The sequence below is a fragment of the Gorilla gorilla genome, chromosome 7 (assembly GCF_029281585.2).
Source record: "Gorilla gorilla gorilla isolate KB3781 chromosome 7, NHGRI_mGorGor1-v2.1_pri, whole genome shotgun sequence".
Taxonomy (NCBI): Eukaryota; Metazoa; Chordata; class Mammalia; order Primates; family Hominidae; genus Gorilla; species Gorilla gorilla.
This window is the reverse complement of record NC_073231.2, coordinates 47163470-47182095: the sequence shown is the minus strand read 5'-3', so window position 1 is coordinate 47182095 and position 18626 is coordinate 47163470.

Below are 18626 nucleotides of genomic sequence, written 5' to 3'. Positions count from 1 at the left end.
TACATGCATCCATTTGTTAAACTCATCAGACCATACACCTCAAAAGGGTGACTTTTACTGTACTGCACGTGAATTATTCCTCAATTAGCCTGACTTAGAAAACCTCTCAAAAAAAAAAGAAAAAAATAAAGTAGGGGGTGAAGAAAATCTCTCCAGGGAATTCCCACTGTTTTCAGGAAAAATCTAAACCCCTTGCTGCAGTCTGTTAGAATCTATTCTTTGCATGTTTCTCCAGCTTCATGCTTTTCAAGAACATTTAATGAGATGAGGAAAAAAATCTCATAATAGAATATTAAGTGAAAAATGATATATGCAAATCAGCTTTTACAGTGGGATATCAACTTTGCATGGGATGTACACCACATGTACAGAGAAATACCTATTGGTAGGAAACATACCAAAAGAATAGCTTCCTTTGGGAAGTACACTTTGTGATTTTTATTATCCTCTTGTGTTTTTGCTTTTGTGTGTTTTCCAAATTTTGCAATGAATTTAATAATAAAATATTAATTTCATTTCTTTATTATTATTACTACTTCTACTGTTATTATTATATTTTGATCATGGCCTTGGCTTTTAGTGGAATGGTCCATAATCTTTAGCTCTTTCTCTCCTGGGGCTTCTCTTCCCTCTCCTTTCCTCTGATTCTTCCCCACTAGCCCCCACCCTCACCTCCCTTCACCAAAAGCTTCTGGAGCTCCAGGGCAAACACTGAAGACATCTTGGTGTTTAAACTGATGTGCTTTTAAGGTTGACATTTCTAGGAACTCCACAAGGGGCAGGCAGGGAGCAGGGGGATGGATATGGGTTCTGGCCTGGCAGAGGCAGTTGCAACCTGCCACACTGGGGATCTTTGTAGGTAACAGATTGGGGAATAATGAGGTCAAAGCGGAGCCTTGACCAATACCATGAAGTTACTTCGTGTATCTTGTATTTGTTTTGTAATCAATGTCTTAAAAGAATAATATTTTTTGGAATATGTGACTTTGCAAGAGAAGTTGCAATGGAGTTTTTTTGCTACTTTCCAGCACCTAGAACGATGCCTGGCACCTAGCATCTGATCAATAAATACTTGTTGAATGCAATGGATGGATGAACAAATAAACAAATGAATGAGAGTGGAGGCAGTAAACAGAAACTAGACCCAGGGAGGTTGAGGCGTGAACAGGAGTTGAGGAAGTTGACAGAGGAAATGGGGATCATTGTTCAGAAAAACTTTCCAAAGGAGAAGAGAGATTGGCTAGTAGCTAAAGAAGGACAGAGAACCAAGAGAAGTTTTGGCTTGTTTTTGGTTGATTTGTTTAGGATAGGCGGGTCTTCATCATGTTCATAATCTGAGGAGAATGAGCCAGCAGAGAAAGATCAGAGATTATGAGAGACGCGATTACTGATGAAGTAGGGTCCCAGAGGATGGCAGGAAAAGAGGTGGAAAGCTTGGTAGGAGTGTTGGTAGCAGGAGAGGCTCCCCAGCCTCTTCAGACCAGAGATCAGTGCAGACTCACAGAAGCCAGGAGGGGATGGCAGAGGGGATTTGACAAATTGTTTAGGTGAAGTAGAAGGTGAGGGCATCTGCTAAGAGAACTGAGTCAGTAATGAACAAAGAACTGATAAGACCAAAGAGAGAGCTTAACAAAGAGAAAACAAAAAACTGAATGGGGCCAGGCGCGGTGGCTCACGCCTGTAATCCCTGCACTTTGGGAGGCCAAGGAGGGTGGATCACCTGAGGAGTTCAAGACCAGCCTGGCCAACATGGGTGAGACCCTGTCTCTACTAAAAATACAAAAAATTAACCAAGCATGGTGGTGGTCACCTGTAATCCCAGCTACTTGGGAGGCTGAGGCAGGAGAATCACTTGAACCTGGGAGGTGGAGGTTGCAGAGAGCCGAGGTCACACCACTGCACCCCAGCCTGGGCAACAAGAGTGAAACTCCGTCTCAAAAACAAAAAACAAAAAACTGAATGGCAGCACTGAGGGCCCAGCTGAGCCTAGAAGTGTGCATTTGTGGCCACCCCATTTGACATAGCTGTGTGGGCTTTTCCAAGAGTTCACTACCACCTGGAGGTAGATGGGTTAGGGTGGGATTGATTCCAGGCTGAAAGTTTGCAAGAGGCATAGAGACAAGAGGCTGGAGAGCAGGGAATACTGCAGAGGAAATTCAAGATGTGCTTCTGAGAACCCAGCTCACAGGCTGGTCGCCAGACCACCAAAGTCCTTACCAGGGTGATGTCTAGGAAACTTTGTTCCTGTGTCTCCTGTGAATTCAAAGATAACTCAAATCAACGGAGGTGTCCAGTGATACTGAGAAACCATTACTTTTCCTTTGGTCTTTGATTCATCACGGTTAAATTTAATCCTAATTCTCCAATAATATTGGCTACCAATTTGCTGCTGCCCTGTTATGAAATATGAATATGACTCATCTGAACTTGGGTTTCACTTCTTGACATATGTACCAATCAAAATAATGAGAAAAACAGCAAGTCAAATTCCTTTCTAATAAGCATTTGTGAGCTCTTAGCTAGTACATAAGGTGAGGTGGTCCAAAAAAGAAGGCCTTGTTATATCTGGTGAAGTTGGTAACGCCTAAGAGACTGCTTTTTACAATTAACAACAAATCAGAGATAGTCTGGCACAGTAAAAAGAAAACAGCATTAGTAATCAGACAACTTGGATATTAGACTCAGTTCTATAATTAACAGGCTGCACAAACTTGAGAAAATCACCCACTGAACTAGTTTCCTGATATACAAAACAAAAGGATCAAGCAAGAGATTGGGTGAAATTCCTTCTAATTTTATAGACTTATATTTTTGGGATCTGTATAAAATTTTGGACCCCCATCAGTACATGACTTATAACAGATGCTTCACAGATGGCATTGAACCAAACTGAGGTGAACATGAGGAAATCAAATAGAAAACACAGAGTTTTCTTCTGATAAAGTCATGGCCAAACCTGTGCACACGTGTAATGCTAGAAACAATCTTGGAGGTAATCACCAGCCTCTCTCTCGTTCTCTGTCTTTATTATATTTTTAATATAATAAAAAATATATTTTTATATATAAATAAAAACAATATATATTTTATATATTATTTAATGTACATTTATTAAAATATATTAAAATAATCTTTTATATATGAATACATAATATAATAAAATATATATTATATATAAAATATACATTATTTTTATAAATAAATGTGTAAATAAATATACACATTTATTTATTTATCAAATATCAGTTAAAATTTTTTTAAAATATGTCTTATTTCCCTCAGTTGTAACTTGATGCATGCTCATGGTAAAAAAAAGAATTTGAGACTCAAGAGTAAAGCAATTTTCCTAGAAGCTCCATTGACTAAAGGCTTTGCCCCCAAAATCCCTGAATCCCAGAGAATAGAGTTAATCCTCCCTGTACTTGAAAGAATTAATAGAAAGGAAAGTAGAAAGCCATTCATTAATCAGAATCTTTATAATAGCCAAGCTTATGAACAGGTTCAAAATGGGCTGTATCAGTGAGAGTTGCTCACAGAAGCAGAACCAAGGAAGTGACTTACACAATTGTGGATCTGATGTCTTAGCATGTTCAGCTGCTACAACAAAATGCCATAGACTACACAGCTTAGAAAAAATGCTGGTTTATTTGACAAATTTTTACCCAGGTAAAATTAACCTGCCCCTTTGCAAGAAAGATAAAATTAGTCGATTAAGATGTGGAGAAAATGTAATTTCCAATTTAGTTAAATCCAAAGGTGTAAGCTGAAGATACTCTGATTGAACTTCAAGTCCACTCTTGGTGTTTGAACTGTGCCACTGCCTCTCTGTGGAAGTGCTTCAGAATTTTATTGTTACTCTTATTGTTAGTGCCAAATACTGGTGTGATAGTGCTTATATGGGTCATAACCATCATTTTAAAACTTCTTTTTTGTTGTTGTTTTGCTTTTATTTTTTTGAGACAAGGTCTCTCTCTGTCACCCAGGCTAGAGTGCAGTGTGCAATCACAGCTCACTGCAGCCTTGACTTCCTGGGCTCGAGTAATCCTCCCACCTCAGCCCCTGCAGGCAGCACAGGCGTGCGCCACCATACCTGGCTAATTTTTTTTTTTTTTTTTTTTAAGAGACGGAGTTTTGCCATGTTGCCCAGGCTGGTCTAAAACTCCTGGGCTCAAGGGATCTGCGGGCCTTGGCCCCCCAAAATGCTGGCATTACAGGCATGAGCCACTATGCCCGGCCAAAACTTCAATTCCAGACTCAGCGCATGTCCGCTTGCCTACCTTTCTACCCTGTGTGTCACTGAAGAAAAGTGTCTGGAACAGCCAGCTCAGAGAATGGCACATAAAGGCTATCAGTGCCTATGTATAGAATTGAACTGAATTTCTACATCATTGTACACAGATGGAATGTATCTAAAGACTAAAGAACGAACTAAAATCAATTAAAAATCATTTATTAGATCTGTCATCTGAAACCTTTTTAGAAAGAACTAAAGTGATAATTTAAAAAAATAAATGTTATTTGCACTTCTATTTTTGAGATGAATCATCATTATAATGAAAGTCTTCTGCCTTCTTCAGAAGTATGAATAACAGCTGCTAAATCTTTCCATCAATATTTTCACATTGCAACAAAATCAAGCAGGATCTGGGGCTTTGTTTCACGCAAAAATACTTTCACTATATCAGCTAAACTAAAATCTACTCATGAATTTGTTAGCAAGTCTTTCCTGTTGTGGATATTACCTTTCGTTTGGTCTTTAACCATATCCTTCATTCGTCCAAAAGTATTTACGAGGGCAGGACAAGTGTTTGCTGATGACTGCAGGAGGCCAGGTGCTATGGGCAGAGAAATGGACAGGAAGAATCTCACTCATTCAGACACATGCGGGGCCAGTTTACCACACTATGAAAGCAGTACATCACAGTGGTTAAAAGCCCTGGCTTTGGAATCAGGAAGATTTGAATTTGAATCCCAGTTCTGCCACTCATGCTATGTGAGCTGGGGCAAGTTACTTAACCTCTCTGAATCCCATCTGCAATATCAATATCATATTTACATTTTCCTCCCAGGGCTGGTGAAAGATTAAATAAGATGGATATAAAGCATTTAGCATCCTACTAAAAAAAGGTTTAATGGAAGATAGCTGTTATTAAATACTTAATGAAGGGAAAAGTCTGAATTGTGAAATTTTTATTATGGATTGGTTACTTTTATATACATTTAATAACAAGTATACATGATGACCAATATCATAATTTTTAACATAATTATCAATAGATGTTTCTGGAAACCTGGAGAAAGGCGGAGGTAAGTAATTATTTAGCTGAATAAACTGGTATTAATATAGCCTAGTAAAAGACTTGAAAGAATCGTCTTAAATGATTTAGGTAAAAAATGACTGAAATTTGCATGTTGTTTCTATGTTAGCTAGAGCTTAAAAGTACTTGAAAAAAAATTTCCTGAGTGTTTTATTTACAATTTCCTTTCACTATTAAAATTTTATGAAAACTCATTTGATTAGAGATAGTACAGAACTAAATTCTAGCCAGTACTAGTGTGAATGGCACAAGATTTAAAACCAGCAGAATCCGAGTGGATGTGGTTTTTCTCCTTATGTGCGTTCGTGTGTGTGTAGCATGACATTTATACCTAGCCCACCCAGAGACCAAAACAAAGTGCTCATAGGAGAACCAAGCATCTTGGGGTCAGTCACTTTTAATCAAATTAATGTAAACTTAGCAGAACAAAACCCTCCCTACTAGATAAAAGCTGTTGGGCCTGTGGGCTACTTGGGTTAGAAACATTCTTCAACCTTTTTACAACCATAGTACAGAACTACGTTTTTATTCCCCTCCCAATAATTCTGGGCATATCTTTGGTAAGGCACTTATTGTCACGAAGTAGTATCCTGGAGAAAATATCTCCTATTTAGGGTTCAGGAAATAGATCTTTTTAAAAATTCTGGGTTACCACTGAGTACAGACTGTGGGAGAGGAATGACACGACCCCACGCCGTTTACTTTGTCTGTCCTTGGCTGTGGCTCCTCCTTTTGATGGAGTCAATAATTAGGAATCCAAGTCGGCGCAGAGTTCAGTATTCATGAGGGTTTGGGCGGGCAGCGGCATGGAGTACCCAGGGATTCCAACATATTCTCATGACTGAGACACTTTGAGGGAGCCTGACTGGGTAACAGAGAACAGCCCTGACCTTTCAACCCGATGAATTCAAATGCAATTTGTCATCCAATGTAAAATGAATCTGACCATGTGTAATCCCGTAGGATGGAGAGGCCTTGTCCCGGAAAAACTCCAGAACATGAAAGAGGGGCATTGAAAAATAAAACCCACCAAATGGTTAAGGGCACACATCGATATGTCAATAACAAATTCCTTTTTCCAAAATAATGAACAGCCCTGTGATTCTTTGGGCAGGGTAGACACCATGAACACACACAGGAGTCGAAGTGGGGAGTTGCTGCTCTTTTTTTCTCTCCTTGGAATTTGAAATACGTTTTCATATTTGCTTTTCACTCTCTCCTTTTTAACGTTTAAAATTAAGCCATCCTGTGCTGGTTATTGTGTTCTACTCCTCTTTGTAACCACCAAAGAAGAAAGCTTGAATTGTTACTGTCTCTCTCTTATTTCTGAAACTGCTTTCTCTGGGGACCTTTCTGAATGGATCAGGGCCTGGATCAGGGCAGGATAGAACACATCCTCTGGGAGAGGCTCAGAGAGCCAAACCTGAGATCAAAGCACCCAATCTCTCAAACTCTCTGAGGAAGTGTCCTGGTAGTTCCAGGACCTACTCTGTTTTTTCCACCCAGGGAGCTTTCAGCTGCCTTAGCATTATTTCAAAGAGTATTTTCAAAGTAAATCTCCTGGAGCTGGGTGCAGGGGCACATGCCTATAGTCCCAGCTTGGACTGCTTGAGCCAAGCAGTAAGTTATCAAGGCCACAGTGAGCTATGATTGCACCACTACATTCCAGCCTGGGTGACAGAGTGAGACCCAAACTCTAACCCACCCCCCCACACAAAAAAAGTAAATCTCTTTTCTGCTATTGTTTCCAGTATGCTTAAGCGTCACCATTAATTGGGTAGCAGTTATAAAGGCTGGAATGGCCTGCAAGCCCTGTGAATTATGGCATGCATTGTTCCTTTGGCATTTGAATTTCATCATTAACGTCCATTTGAAAGCTTACAATTATGAAATAGAGTGATCTTGTAAATAACTACAAATAATTCACTGTGTGTGAGCACAAGCACACACTTATTCCTAGAAGTCATTTGGTCGATAAGAGTAAAGAAACAAAGACTTCTACAGCTTTAACCTCTGTCCTCTCTATTTTCTCTTGAAGTGTTTTTGAATTTCTTCCCTTGCAAGATCAACAAAATATTCAAGTCTGCAGGAGGGGAGAGGCTGGAGACAAGTGGGTTGAAGGGTACAAACATACAGTTAGATAGAAGGGATACATTCAATGTCTGAGAGCAGAGTAGGGTGACTATAGTTAAGAAAAATGTTTTATACTCGGGTGATGGACACCCTAAATACCCTGAGTTGATCACTATGCATTATATACATGTAACACAATTTCACATGTACCCCATTAATTTGTATAAATTTTTTTTAAATTCAAAGGTCTCGCCCCAACCTGTCAGAGACATTTCTTAAGCCACAATAAGTTATCATCAGTCTTGCCATTTGTAATTATAGAAGAAATATCTCCACTTTCTAGACTTCTACTTTCATGAGGAGCTCAGTGGCCAGGAATGGACCATGACCCAGTGGAATTGTTATGCTTTGGAATATTTGAAAAGGTGAACTTTTGTCTAAACATGGTGGTCATGAAAACTATGCTGCATTATTTTCTTTCCCACTTTTATTGTTAAAATAATTGCATTTTGTTACTGTTAAAATATAACAGGAAGAAATTTGCTGCATATCTTTGTTATAAAACATGTTTGCAGCTGGGCGCGGTGGCTCACGCCTGTAATCCCAACACTTTGGGAGGCTGAGGCGGGCAGATCACGACGTCAAGAGTTCAAGACCAGCCTGGCCCACATGGTGAAACCCCGTCTCTACTAAAAATACAAAAACTAGCCGGACGTGGTGGCGGGCACCTATAGTCCCAGCTTCTCAGGAGGCTGAGGCAGGAAAATCGCTTGGACCCAGGAGGCGGAGGGTGCAGTGAGCCGAGATGGCACCACTGCACTCCAGCCTGGGTGACAGAGAGAGACTCCATCTCAAGAAAAAAAAAAAGAAGAAAAAAGAAAACCTGTTTGCCTCCCTTCCCCATCTTTCTCACCTCCCCATACAGAGCTGATGTCCCAGTCACTAATTTTTCACAATCCTGCAATAATGACACACATATTCATACCTTCAAGCCAACCAATGGGCTGTGTTTCCGTGACTTGAAATGACCTTCTTGACCTAGTAAAGCCTCCTCCAAATGTTCATACTCCCCTGTAACTCACAAACAGAATTAGGTGCTCTGACCTGTTTTCTCACACAGAATTTTACACACACTTCCATGTCTGCACTTAACCTCTCGATTTGACTCGGCTGCTTACAGGTCTTTCTTTCCCTCAGTGAAGAGCCAGAACACCTATTCATCTCAGCACTCTTATTTTTTTAATTTGTGTCATTTTAATAGAGTATGTCAACCTAAATAACAAACAGAGGGAAACTCTCTAAAGCAAAATGACATTTATTTGGGAATGGGCATTGCAATGGGAATACATGTGCCATAGTAAACTGTGTGTGTTCAGGGAGATAAAGGAAGATTTTTAAAGAAAAAAGGAGGATTATATAATTAATTTGCGATAATTATCCTTGGCCACACAGATCAATAACAAGGTGGTACCAGTCCGAGGCTGGATAGGAAGTTTTTGGGCAAGTGTCCTCAGCAGAAGTTTTTTTTTTTTTTTCTTTTTTTTGAAATGTAAGGTTGCAATGGCCTTTGTGCAATGAAAGGTTGTGGTTTTGGTAGAGTCTTGTATTACTTTTTTGCTGTTTTTGTTTTTGAGAAAAGGTCTCACTCTGTTGGCCAGACTGGAGTGCAGTGGTGCAATCACAGCTCATTGCAGCCTCCATCTCCCGGGCTCAAGCAATCAAGCAATCCTCCCACCTCAGCCTCCCGAGGAACTGGGACTAGAAGTGTGAGACATCACACCAGGTAATTTTTAAATTTTTCTGTAGAGACAAGGTTTCATTGTGTTGCCCAGACTGGTCTTGAACTCCTGAGCTCAAGCGATCTTCCCTCCTCTTGCTGGGATTGCAGGCATGAGCCGTTGCGCCCGGCCTTGATAGTTCTTGTTATCAGGCATTCGTGCATGAGATCCCTTCCTTCATGGCCTTCCCCAGCTCTGTTTGTCAGAAGTTTTAACACAGTTGACTCCACTTTGATTCCGACAACTTTCACAGTGCAATGTGATGTTGTGATATATATATATATATATATATATATATATATATATATATATATACACACACACAATGTGGAGTGATTTAATAAAGCTAATTATCATATCTATGATCTCACTTGACTTTTTTGTGGTTATACATTTGAACTTTGCTTTCTTAGTTATTTTGAAATATACATTATTACTGACAATAGTCACCTGCTGTGCAATAGATCTCAAAACTTATTTGTCCTGTCTAACTGAAACTGTGTACCTCTGGACCAGTAACTCCCCATTCTCGCACTCCACTCCCCCATCAACCCCACCGCCAGCCCAGGTAACCATCATTCCACGCTCATTCTATGGTTTCTACTTCTAGATTTCACATACAAATGAGATAATCAGCATTCTTAATTTCTATCATAGTGCCTACCCTATGTTACCTTCCATAACACAGCTAGTGGTAAATCATTCTCTGATGGAAGTAAATTAGCAATAATTAGGGAAACCCATCACTCTATCACACTACAGGGTCCACAGCTTTGCTGCTCCTGAGGGAAACTGTACTTTTCATTTTGTAAAAACACATGCACCACATAGCATTTCAGTCAACAATGGACCACATATATGAGAGTGGTCCCACAAAATTATAATGGAGCTGGAAAATTTTTATCGCCTAGCATTTACTATACTATTCTTTTTATCTTTATGACTGTACTCCTTCTACTTATTAAAAACAAAAAAAAAATGAACTGTAAGACAGCCTCGGGCAGGTCCTTCAGGAGGTATCCAGAAGAAGGCACTGTTATCATAGGAAATGACAGCTCTATGCCTGTTACTGTCCCTGAAGACCTTCCAGTGGGACAAAGAGGTAGAGCTGGAAGACAGTGACACTGATGATCCTGGCCCTGTGTAGGCCTAGGCTAATGTGTGTGCTTATGTTTTCACTTTTAACAAAAAAAAAGCATAAAAATAGAAAAAAGCTTATAGAATAAGGATATAAAGAAAGAAAATATTTTTGTATAGCCATGCAATGTGTTTTAAGCTAATTGTTATGACAAAACAGCCAAAAAGTTTTTAAAAAGTACAGACTCATGCCTGTAATCCCAGCACTTGGGGAGGCCGAGGCACGTGGATCACTTGAGGTCAGGAGTTTGAGCCAGCCTGGCCAACATGGTGAAACTCTGTCTCTACTAAAAATACAAAAAAAGGTTAGCCAGGTGTGGTGGCGGGAGCCTGTAATCCCAGCTACTCGGGAGGCTGGGGCAGGAGAATAGCTTCAACCTGGGAGGCAGAGGCTGCAGTGAGCTGAGATTGCGCCACTGCACTCCAGCCATGGTGACAGAGACTCAGTCTCAAAAAAAAAAGAAAAACATTTATAAAGTAAAAAAGTTACAATAAGCTAAGATTAATTTATTATTGAAGACAAAAATTTTAAATAAATTTTGTGTAGCCTAAGTGTACAGTGTCTATAAAGTCTCCAGTAGTTCACGGTAATGTCATAGGCCTTCACAGTCACTTGCCACTTTCTCATTGACACCCAGAGCAGCTTCCAGACCTGCAAGCTCTATTCGTGGTAAGTGCCCTACAGGTGTACCATTTTTTAAGCCTTTTATACTGTATTTTTACTGTATCTTTTCTATGTTTAGATACACAAATACTTACTGTTGTGTTACAGTTGCCTACAGTATTCAGTACAGCAACATGCTGTGCAGGCTTGTGGCCTAGGAGCAACAGGCTACACCATCTAGCCTTGCTGTGTAGCAGGCTCTGCCATCTAGGTTTGTGTAAATGCACCCTACAGTGTTTGCCCAGCGATGAAATTGCCTAACGACACATTTCCCGGAACGTATGCCCAATGTTAAGCGATGCATGACTGTATTGAAATCTGTCTGCAACATCTCACAAGCCAAATAATTCCCTCATGCCCAGCCTACCCCAGTCCCCAGGCCACCTTACCTGGAGGTACTACACTAAGTGTATCATTAGTGCTTACAGAACAAACATTCAAGCTTCCACACCATTGCCTTTGGGGGAAGTGAATCTAAAACACACTTTGGGAAGTAATTCTGTCCGTGTGGATCTTTCCCTGCATGACAAAATCATACTCCATGCATTTTCTGTTGGAACAGATTATTGGTGAACAGATAGTGAAAATAATTTAAGGTAGAACAGCAAGATACTATTGCATACATTCTAGTTCATTCTAGACTATAAACAGCTTGAGAAAAAAAGTATATTTTCTATAATCCCACCGAGAGTCCCGTGTCCCGAAGGGCTGCAGAGTAGTTAAGAACACAGGATTTGGGCCGGGCGCAGTGGCTTATGCCTGTAATCCCAGCACTTTGGGAGGCAGAGGCGGGTGGATCACGAGGTCAAGAGATCGAGACCATCCTAGCCAACACGGTGAAACCCCGTCTCTATTAATAATACAAAAATTAGCTGGGCGTGGTAGCACACGCCTGTAGTCCCAGCTACTTGGGAGGCTGAGGCAGGAGAATTGCTTGAACCCGGGATACAGAGGTTGCAGTAAGCCAAGATCGCGTCACTGCACTCCAGCCTGGCAACAGAGCGAGACTCTGTCTCAAAACAGTACCTGGGGTTGTTGCAAGGAATAAATGAAATGTTTGTTAAATGTGGAGAAATAGGAATGCTTTTACATTGTTGATGGGAGTGTAAACTAGTTCAACCATTGTGGAAGACAGTGTGGCGATTCCTCAGGGATCTGGAACCAGAAATACCATTTGACCCAGCAATCTCATTACTGGGTATATACCCAAAGGATTATAAATCAGTCTACTATAAAGACACATGCACATGTATGTTTATTGCAGCACTATTTTCAATAGCAAAGACTTGGAACCAACCCAAATGCCCATCAATGATAGACTGGATAAAGAAAATGTGGCAGGCTGGGCACGGTGGCTCACACCTGTAATCCCAAAACTTTGGGAGGCCGAGGCGGGCGGATCACGAGGTTAGGAGATCGAGACCATCCTGGCTAACACAGTGAAACCCCATCTCTACTAAAAATACAAAACAAAAAAATTAGCCGGGTGTGGTGGCGGGAGCCTGTAGTCCCAGCTACTCATGGAGGCTGAGGCAGAAGAATGGCGTGAACCCGGGAGGTGGAGCTTGCAGTGAGCCAAGATCGCACCACTGCACTCCAGCCTGGGCAACAGGTTCCATCCAAAAAAAAAATAAAAGGAAAGAAAGAAAGAAAATGTGGCATATATACACCACGGAATATTATGCAGCCATAAAAAAGAATGAGTTCATGTCCTTTGCAGGGACATAGTTGAAGCTGGAAGCCATCATTCTCAGCAAACTAACAGAAAACCAAACACCACATGTTCTCATTCATAAGTGGGAGTTGAACAATGAGAACACATGGACACAGGGAGGGGAACATCGCACACCAGGGCCTGTTGGGGGGTGGGGGGAAAAGGGAGGGAGAGCATTAGGACAAATATCTAATGCATGCTGGGCTTAAAACCTAGATGACAGGTTGATAGGCACAGCAAACCACCCTGGCCTATGTATACCTATGTAATAAACCTACATGTTCTGCACATGTATCCCAGAACTTAAAGTGAAATTTAAAAACAAATAAATAAATAAAAAGAAATGTTTGTTAAATTCTTAGTACAGTACCTGACATAGATCAGACAAGTGACAATAGCAGTTACTAATGCGTACATCCTCTAGGTTTTAACTGCATTGGACCTATGCTTCTCTCACAGGCCTCAATGGAGATGTCATACTCCTTCTTAGCTATCTAGCAGCTCTATGGTCTACTGTTCTAGGACCCTTAGCACTACTCCCTTGACAACTGGGAGGGCCAAGGGGATGTCAGTGAAAGTTGTCATTTTCAAGATAGAGGTAGAATATAATAAGTCACTCACGGCTTGACAGTTTTGAGTGCATTACATTTATATGTGTCTTTCCTGCATTAGTGTTAACTACTGGGCAATAAGGCTGTGAATGAAGGAAAAAAAACATTGGAAGGAAGGAGAAAGCCATTCTGGAGCTGGCAGAAAGTGGGGTGTGGGAGGTAATCTTAGATTCTGTATGATTTTCTTGAACCAAAATAGTACACAAGTTGGATATTGGTATTGTTCACTTGGAAGGGGCCAGTGTAAACACTTATTTAAGAGAATAATATGTATGCACATTTTAATTAAACTCTAATATGAACATTTTACTCGGTCTCTTTCAAAAACAGAGCTGGGAATATATGGTTTTTCCCTATGTCAACTCTAAACTGTTATCAGGGAGTGTAACAAACCAGAGCTGCCACCCTGGTGGAATAGATCTAGCTCAGGAATGCTCACAGGAGTCTTTCTAAAACACACGTATACCACCACCCCGATTTAAACAGCAGCAATTATTGAAAGAGGACTCAAGTTGAGTTCCTTTCCCCCTCCTTCATCCCCCATGGGGAAAGCGAGGTCTTGTTGGCATGCACCAATGTCGTCCCTTTACTGCACATTCATTAATCTGGATTCCTCAAGATGATCTGAGAAACTGCAGACACACAAGGGTGGCCTGTGATAGTCTTTGTTATCAGGAGCCTGCAAGCTTCCTTTCATCTTATTAAAATTATACCCTTTCTGCTAAGGTTGAAAAAAACTAAGAAATTGTAATTGTATCCCACTCAACCTCGTCTGAAAGAGGAGAAACTGGCCCATCAGACCATCTCAAGTTACAATACGATTCATGTGGTATTCCTATTTCCCACACCAGCCCGGGGACTCCAAGGGTTTAGCTCAATCCCTGGGTGGTGGGAACCCCCCTGAAGGGTTTATAAACCTAACACAATTAAGCACCATGTGACAGATATGTGCTAATGGCTTTACATGCATTCTTCTACTTACGTCTCCCAACACCCCCAGCATTATTATTATTTTGGGTTTTTTACATCTCCATTTTGACACTTGGCAAGGCAAAGAAACCTGACAACAGTTAAACAGCTGGCAACTTCCAGAGTGGGAATCTGCCCCCAGGCAGCATGACATCACAGCCCACGTGGTTAACCTCTATTCTAACATGAACTTCAAAACTCCAGCCTGCTGTGCTAGGGACTGAATGTTTGTGAACCTCCAAAATTCATATGTTGAAGCCTTCTTTTCAATACGACGGTATCAGGAGGTGGGCTAAATTGATTAATTAGTGATTTTCTTAGTGGATTTCCTCATAACTCTATTTCATGAGGGTGGTGTCCTCATAAATTGGATCAGCGCCCTTTTAAAAAGAGGAGGAGACACGAGATTCTCTTCCTCTCAGTCATATGAAGACACAGTAAGAAGGCTGTCTCCAAACAAGGGAGCCAGCCCTCACTAAATGCCAGGTCTGCTAGCACCTTGATCTTGGATTTCCCACCCTCCAGAACTGTGAGACAGAACTGTTTGCGACTAAAGCCTCCAGTTTATAGGATTTTTACAATAGCCTGAGCCAAGACACGCTTGGTGAAGATGCCCACCATGTTGCTAGAAGGCCCATGATATTCCACTCCCCCCGGCTGCTCTGAAAGCAACAGATGTGGCACTCAGCAACTAGCCAGCCAGGTGAGGCTCTAGTTTGGTCCCTAAGGCTATCTCCCTGACCCCTTGGTTGGACTTCAGAGGGAATGGAAATCAACTCGGGCTGTAGCCATATCCTGTTGGCCTTCCCAGGGCATGGACAAGCTGTGATAATCCTGCAAATAAATAGGGTGAGGAAGATGAGTTCAACTATAGGGTTGGCAAACATTCACAGGCCACTTAGAAGAGCTGTGGTTTTAACCATGCTGTCTTAGAGAGGTTTCAACATGGCAGAGTGGGCATTGGTGGTGACATGTTCAGACACTTGGAGAATTATCTTCCTTCCTGCCCTTTGGAGAATTATCTTCCTTCCTGCCCTTTTTTGCACTGCCCTTCCTCATCCTGTCTACCCAAGCACCGTGGGGTTGTGCCTCTCCTTCAGTGATTTTATTAATCAGGATGCTCCAGTGTCCAAGTGGTCCTGGAAATTCCACCCCAAAAAAGGTGTAAAGTCAAGGGGTGGCTGATGCCTCTCCTGACGCTGCATTGCTGATGGCTGTCAGTCTCCCCGTCCTGTGTGGCAGCCTTGCAAGAACAGGGACCATGCTTATTTTTCTTTAGATTTTCAATGACTTAGTGCCTGGTACATGGAAGATCAATATATATTGAAATAAATTGATTAATTAGTGATTTTCTTAGTGGATTTCCTCATAACTCTATTTCATTTATTGACTTAATATGGCCTCCATACCAGAAATGAAGTCTTAAAGAAAGTCAGTGCTGTGCATTTACATCAGTTCACAACATTTATGCCATCCCATCACACAGGTATCCATGCTCACTTATCCACACTATCCTGTAAAATCCCTGAAGGCAAGGACCATGTCTTACCCACCCTTGAATGTCCACTGCAGTTGCCTTCACATGGTAGGCTCAATGGTTTTTCAGCTGATTTGAATTATCTCTCTGCAAGGAAAAACTGTATGCTGAAACGGAAATCTTCACCCAAGCCCATCTACAACTTCTGCTAAGGAATTCAGGAGTGGATTTCTCTCTAATCTTGCCAAATTATAAGAAATATTTCTTGAGCTACTGAGACTTTCACAGGAATTCACAGGTTCACAATACAGTGTAACAAGGCTGTCTACTCCCTTTTGCTTTCCTGCTTAGGGGCTCTCCGTAAGGCAGAGGCTTGCCAAATCTCGCCACTCTGTGTTGAGCTTTCATCTCAGTATATGACTAGGACTCTCTGCCTTCAGTCCCATTCTGTCTATGTAAGCAATACCAGAGAGCCTCCATACTCCAGCAGCTGGCAAATTTCTCTCTAAGATCAATTTCCATCTATGTTGAAGTTATGATTAACTCTACTCTTTCCTAAAGCTGTGGGGTTGAGATGGATGGATCCTCTCTGATCTAGCCACTCCTAGGCAGCAGCACAAGCATTTCACCAGTCCCAAGCATCTTAGGCCCTATGCCAACTATCAGACCTGTGTCATGTTGGGGTTCGAGCACCTGCGCCTCAGGATATAGAAACCCTCCTTCTCTTTCTTCCAGTCCTTTTCAGATCAGAGTCCTTCAACACTAAACATCTTATTCCTCTCCCCCTCCTCCGTAGAACCTGAGGGCCCATCGGTTAGAGTTTGGCAGTAGAAGAGTCCCAAGGCATAAAAAGGTCTATTTAGCTTCCATAAGGTTGAGGACAACCCTGCCATAGAAACAGAAAAGGTTTTTCTGGAAAGTTGATGCCTTTCCTCCTCCCCACTACTGCCCAGCCCTCCAGCCCCACTGCAGCCCAGGAGAGGGCCCTCCTGCTACCACAGCAGAAGGCAGGGCACAAGTAAAGGCCCCAGTAGCTCACTCCTCCAGTTTCTGAGGAGATAGCCTTCCACAAGTCCTATCGTTCTTTTTCCCCTTTTGTACCAAGCTTCAGAATTTTTTGCCTATTTGTTGGAATGGTAAGAGTGAAGTCAAGAAAAAAAAATAAAAATAAACTAAGAGAGAAGAAAGGAAGTCGGTCCTAAACAAAACACCAAGAGAACTCAAGATTGTAGATGTGAACATATTTAATACCACTGAATTGTACACTTAAAAATGGTTAGAATGGTAATTTTGGGGTTTTTGTTTTTTGAGACATGGTCTCATTCTGTTGCCCAGGCTAAAGTACAGTGGCACATAGCTCACTGCAAACTCAAACTCCTGAACTGAAGAGATCCTCCTGCCTCAGCCTCCTGAGTAGCTGGGATACAGGCATGCAACACCACACCTGGCTAACTTTTTTTATTTTTTGAAGAGATAGGGTCTTGCTATGTTGCCCAGGCTGTTCTCAAACTCCTGATCTCAAGCAATCCTCCTGCCTCAGCCTCCCAAAGTGCTGGGATTACAGTTGTGAACCGAAGTGCCTGTCAATTTATCGTTTTGTGTATTTTATCACAATTTAGAAAAAAAGATTGCAGAAGCACAACCTGTAGTTGGAAGGAGAGGGGATAGTTGTCAGAAATTGTTTCAAGTATATATGCCAGATCTTCTAAAGTGTAAATCAATTTGTGAATATATTTAACCTGCTAAAACACTTTTTTTTTTTTTTTTGAGACGGAGTTTCACTCTTGTTGCCCAGGCTGGAGTGCAATGGCGTGATCTTGGCTAACTGCAACCTCTGCTTCCCAGGTTCAGGCAATTCTCCTGCCTCAGCCTCCCTAGTAGCTGGGATTAGAGGCACGCGCCAACACACCTGGATTATTTTGTATTTTTAGTAGAGATGGGGTTTCTCCATGTTGGTCAGGCTGGTCTCGAACTCCTGACCTTGGCCTCCAAAAGTGTAGGGATTACAGGCGTGAGCCACCGTGCCCAGCCTAAAATACCTTTATATTAAATGAAATTGGCTTGTTATGAGCCAAAGGCATCTTTTCTTCCAACATTTTTGTTGTCACCAAAACAACACTCTGTAAGCCTAGACTCCAAGTCTGTCAGCTACCACAAAAATTATAAGTTCTAGGATAAGGTCCCTGATAGTATTATTTCACCAGGCCCAGTTTTTAGAAGATAGGTTTTTGGTCTCTTTGTGCACACATTACCTCAGATTATACTTAGGCTTGTAGAGTTGTAGGAAAATTACACACTGATGTCTCTTTAGTTTCAGGTAAAAACATGGCACAAGCAAAACACTCTCAATAATCAAAAAGCATTCCTCTCTTTATACATCTATTTTGTGTAGATATCAACTTGTATTCCAAGAACTATAAATTGTGCCTGTAACTGTGAACACATACATTTTCTCTGTTTAGCTTAATATTCTGGTGGGATCAACAGGTACTGATGGCAATTTCTATACTTCTTTAAACATAAACATCAATCAGGGTACAGACTGTAAGCATTTTGAAAATGCCATACATTAAGAGACAAGAACTGCTGGAGGAATCACAAATATTTATTCTAAAGCAGGTCTTAAATTCAGCTTTCTTCTGACTTGGACTGTCTGCTGAAGTCTGCCCTGCACTCAACATTCTAAGCCCACTCAATTAGAAGCCAGCTCTTCATAATTCCAGGTAGCCGTCCCCCTCATTTTCAAATGCAGAAAAATTCAGACAGAAAAACCAGAGGAATATTAAGCACTTGAAATTCTATGGCTGATTATATGAGTCTATGATGGACCTAATGGAGGTTTGGAAAGTGTTCCTGATGGCAGCGTGCTGTGGAGAGCTGCCACC